We start from the raw sequence: 5,020 nt of genomic DNA, 5'->3' as shown, positions 1-5,020 counted from the left end.
CTCTAGAGCAATAGGGATTTGGTTATAGCCTGCATAATCATCAAGAAAATAATAATATTCATGACCAGCTAGTCTCTCTAACATTTGATCAATAAAAGGCAAGGGGAAGTGGTCCTTCCAAGTTGCAGCATTCAATTTTCTATAGTCAATGCACACTCTCCATCCCATTTGGATACAAGTTGGAATCAATTCATTATTGGCATTCTCAACTACAGTAACTCCTCCTTTCTTAGGCACAACCTGCACAGGACTCACCCATTGGCTATCAGAAATAGGATAAATGATGTCATGATCCAAGTATTTTAGGATCTCTTTCTTGATTGCTTCTTTCATCACAGGATTAGCCCTCCTTTGGGGTTCCCTAAAAGGTGTGGAACTGTCCATCAAATGTATATGATATTGAACAATGGAGGGGCTAATACCTTTGATGTCAGACATGGTCCAACCTATGGCTTCCTTATGGTTCTTTAGAAGCTTAATCAACTCATCTTCCTGAATAGAAGTCAAATCAGAAGCAATAATAACAGGAAGGGTATGATCATGTCCTAGGAAGGCATACTTGAGGTTGGAGGGAAATGCCTTCAACTTTAATGTGGGGGGCTCAATAATAGAGGGTTTGGGAATGGAAGTGGATAGGGGTCCAAGGGGCTCCAAAGATGGTTGGATGCTCCAGACCTCAGATAAGGGAGTATCATCAACACCCTCCAATTCCTGCATACATTCTTAAAATCCTGAATTAAAATCAATCTCAAAGAACGTATCAATATCATCGAAAAATCTTTGAAGCATATGCAACTCTTCATCTATGTCAGGCTGCTTGCCCAACCTAAACACATTGAAGTCAACAAAAGTATTGCCAAAAGATAATTTTATGAGACCATTCCTGCAATTGATTAAAGCATTACTTGTAGCTAGGAATGGTCTACCCAATATGATTGGGATTTGGTCCTTGAAGTTGGCAGTGGGTTGGGTATCTAAAACAATAAAATCCACAGAAAAAATAAATTCCCCAACCTTCATCAGGACATCCTCAATCATTCCCTTAGGAACTTTAACCGATCGATCTGCAAGTTGAAGAGTAATTTTGGTCGGTTTCAGTTCTCCCAATCCCAATTGTTGGTAGACATAAAAGGGTAAAAGGTTCACACTTGCACCAAGGTCCAATAAGACATGATCAATAGTGGTATGGACTATAGTGCAAGAGATGGTGGGGCTTCCAGGATCCTTATGCTTGGCTGCTACTGGCTGTGAGATTAGATAACTAATGTTAGCAGCCAAGAATGCCTTTTTGGGCACATTGGTGGTCCGCTTTTGGGTGCATAAGTCTTTGAGAACTTTAGCATAAGCGGGGATCTGGGCAATGGCATCCAACAAGGGGATATTCACCTAAACCTGTTTGAACACATCCAATATCTTCTCCACAGAAGGAGCCTTCTTGCTAACCAACCTATTTGGGAAAGGGGCAGGTGGGGTATAAATTCTTTCAGGGTTGGTCTTTTTAACTTCCTCAACAGAATCCTCTTTGGTTTTCTCAACCAAATCATCTGGAATATCTTCAGGTTCATCAGACGAACCTGAAACAGTAGGCACTTTAATGGCCTCTTCAGAAGGGGGAGAGTCAACAGGAGTATGAGATGGTAAAGACTGAGGTGCACTAGCTTGTTGATACTCACGGCCACTCCTTAAAGCATAAACAACATTTACCTGTCTAGAGGACCCTTGGTGTTGTTGGCCTTGTGCAACATTGGTTGGAGGAGCTTGGGTACCTTGCTGAATATGAACCTGATGCCTAGGATTTGGCTCAGGTTGGCTAGGTAACTTCCCTGTTTCCCTCTCATGCAGGATTGTGACAAGCTGGGTGAGTTGTTTCTCCATGTTATTGTGGCTTATCAGAAGAAGAGCTATCTTGTTGTCCATCTCATTCAGTCTTGTTGCCTCTCCTGTATTGGTAAACCTTGGGGGTTGCTGATAAGGTGCAAGGAGAGGAGGCCTAGCAGAATTAATAAAAGATCCTGGATGAGAATAAGGGGGAAAGGGGTTAGGAGACATTCCTTGGCTTTGTGGTGCATAGTTGGGCCTTTGGGAACCAAGCTGGCCTTGATGGTTAAAGTTGGATGGGCCTGCTTGGTTCCCTTGATTCCAGGAGAAATTGGGGTGATTTCTCCATCCTTTATTGTAAGTATTGCTATATGGGTTATTTTGGCAGAGAGCACTTACATTCTCAGTGTTGGAATTGCCTACCAAGGTGTTGGGGCATTCCTTGAAAGGTGTCCAGGGGTTTGGCACCAACTGCATACCGACACATGGTTGACCTGGTTGATCGAATTAACTGGTATAGACTCTTTAAGAACTATAGACTCCAACCGTTTTATGAGGCTGTCAAGTTTGGCCTCCTTGGCTGGTATACCCTCAATGAGATACCCCTTAGTGGTCTTTTCAACCTCTTGGGAGGATTCCCATTCCCTAGTCTTATCAGCCAAGTTGGTTAAGAATGTCCATGCATCATTTTCCTCAAAAAAAGAAGTAAAGCCTGTAGGATACATGAACTCTACAAGTTGCTTGGTCTAATAATCAATACCCTCATAAATAATTTGGCATAGCTGCCACAAGTTAAAACCATGGTGAGGGCATTCTAAGAGGAGGTCCTTGAATCTTTCCATGAACTTAGAAAATGACTCATGTGGTTTCTGCCTGAACTGGAGGATGTCACTTTTAAGCTTATTGGTCTTGTGAAGAGGGAAGAATTTTCTCAAAAAGACAATGGTGAACTCATCCCATGTATTAATAGAGTTTGTTGGCAGTCCATAGAGCTAATTCTTGGCCTGGTCTTTCAGGGCAAATGGTATAAACCTAAGCCTAACTGCATCATCAGTCAAATTCTGGACCTTAATTAGAACACAGACCTCCTCAAATTCCCTAAGGAAGAGATATGCATCCTCATTAGCCATCCCATGGAAATGGGGTAGCATGCTGATGAAGTTGGTCTTGAGTTCATAGTTATTCCCGGTAACAACAGGCAGACTGATGCATGAGGGTTGTGCAGCCCTGGTAGGGTAAAACCTATCCTTAAGAGTCTTGGGTTGTTGGTCACCCATGGTCAAAGGTGGGGTTAAGAGTAGTGAAGAAGGTGGTATTCTAATAAGACAATTAGATGAATCACGAGTCCACACTATAGCCACCTAAACAAATATGAGGTCTCCTTTGAAAAATTAAAAAAATAAAATAAAAGACTTAAAAAAAAAAAATACTAAAAATAAGAGGGAGCCCAAGGTAGATAGTGCATCTATCCCTAAAAAATCGAAACAATGGTTTCAAAGCTGTAAGGATGCCATATAGGTTGACAGCAAGGGAACCCGTATAGTCTTCTATAGCCACCTACAGGCGACTCCAAATAGATTCTGATGTAGAGTGGAGGACTACTATACGTTTATGTTTCCAACGCTCTCACTATGTCGCTTTCCTATTATCAAGAGTGGTCACCTCCAAAGATAAGTCACATGCCAATCTACCCAACCAAGTCAAGATGTAGCGTCATAGGTAACTTAATCCTATGAGGGACACCAAAAGACGGAGGGTTGAAGCATATGAAGGACTTTAGATTGGGCACACACTATTTGAAACAGAAGAGAAACAAGAAGAGGTTTTCAAAAACAGATTTTTTTTTTTTCAGAAAAAGAAGAGAAAATAATAAACTAAAGCACTTCGAACTACTTTAAAATCAAATAAATAAAATGGACGATAATCTCCCCGGCAACGGCGCCAAAAACTTGTTTGAGTTAAAATAAAATCGTAAGCGTACAGGTCAATTGTAGCTATAGGTCAGGTCTGGTCGAACACGAGGAGATATACGCCACTCTACTTAACTAACTTAAAAATAATGCAAAGTGAACTGAATCAATTAAAGTACTAAATTAAACTAACGGATCCTACTCATAAGCATCTAACCTATTAAACTAAAGCAAATTGAGAGGAATAAAGGAATTAAAGAAACCAATCAAACTAATGCAAACTAGAAGTAATAAAAATGCAGCCACATATCCACATCCACATAAACAAAATAACCACATAAAAGAAAAATAAAAGAAATAGAGAGAGAAGAAGAAGAAGAGAGAGAGAATGAGATAGAGGAGAGGGAGAATGAGATTGAGAGTTTAGAGAATGCGAACCTAGATGTGCTTGAACTGGATTAATTAAAGAAGCTTGAATGAATACTTGCATGAACTTACCATGGCTTCCTCTACTAAATCTCCAAGTCTTGTTATCAACATAGGAGCTTAGACTAGGAGGCTTTAAACTAGAACTATCACAACCATTAAACTAGGCTTAAGAAATTAAAACTAATAACATGAAATCAAAACTAAGAACTTAAAAGAAACTAATCTTATGAAATTAAAGCTAAAAACTAAAAAGCCAAAAATCACAATTTAGAAAGCAAAGAAGAGAAGAAAATTTTACGACGTGAATGAATGAATTTTACAAGAGAGGTAGTGGTATTTATAGGGGGAAGAGAGGAGAAGAGAGAAGAGGGAAGTGTAGGAGAAATATTCTCTAAGAAAAGAGATTATTCTCTTCTCCTTCTTCTTTTACAATGCCTTGGCTCCTAAGAAAAAGAAAAAAAATAGAAAGAGGGAGAGAAGAGAATATTGTTTACATAAGCCTTCTATTTCTAGAAAAGTAAACTTCCAATTCTAACAAGTACTTCCTTTTCTTTGTAGATATCTTCTCCAAGCAATAAAATCAAATCATCTTCAACCTTCCATAGATGAGCAAATATCTTTCAAAATAAATCTTTCCCAAGTGAAATTCTAGGAATGCCCTTGAAAAGTTGGAGGGGAGAGAGAGACTGATGACTAGGATAGTGATGACTAGGATTTCCACTCAATAAATGATAAAATCCCCAATGTGTCCTTTAAAATTCGTGGGACATTAAATGCAGCCCAATAAAAATCGTGGACACCTTGTGGGCCTTAAAAAATGTGGAATCTAGTGGTAGTGTGGGTCCCTCCATGTGGGTACCAGT

At 39.6% G+C, this 5,020-nt stretch overlaps 1 non-coding gene across 1 annotated transcript; it reads left to right on the top strand.

Moving 5' to 3' along the window:
- The first annotated feature begins 2,613 nt into the window (after positions 1-2,613).
- LOC122638415 lies at positions 2,614-2,720 on the top strand. The gene has a single exon (XR_006329418.1). It is a non-coding gene; the product is annotated as a small nucleolar RNA R71 (small nucleolar RNA).
- Positions 2,721-5,020: the final 2,300 nt, after the last annotated feature.

Source organism: Telopea speciosissima, chromosome 8, assembly GCF_018873765.1.
Source record: "Telopea speciosissima isolate NSW1024214 ecotype Mountain lineage chromosome 8, Tspe_v1, whole genome shotgun sequence".
Lineage (NCBI taxonomy): Eukaryota > Viridiplantae > Streptophyta > Magnoliopsida > Proteales > Proteaceae > Telopea > Telopea speciosissima.
The sequence above is the reverse complement of the archived record's forward strand: the minus strand, read 5'-3'. Positions and strand labels throughout refer to the sequence as shown.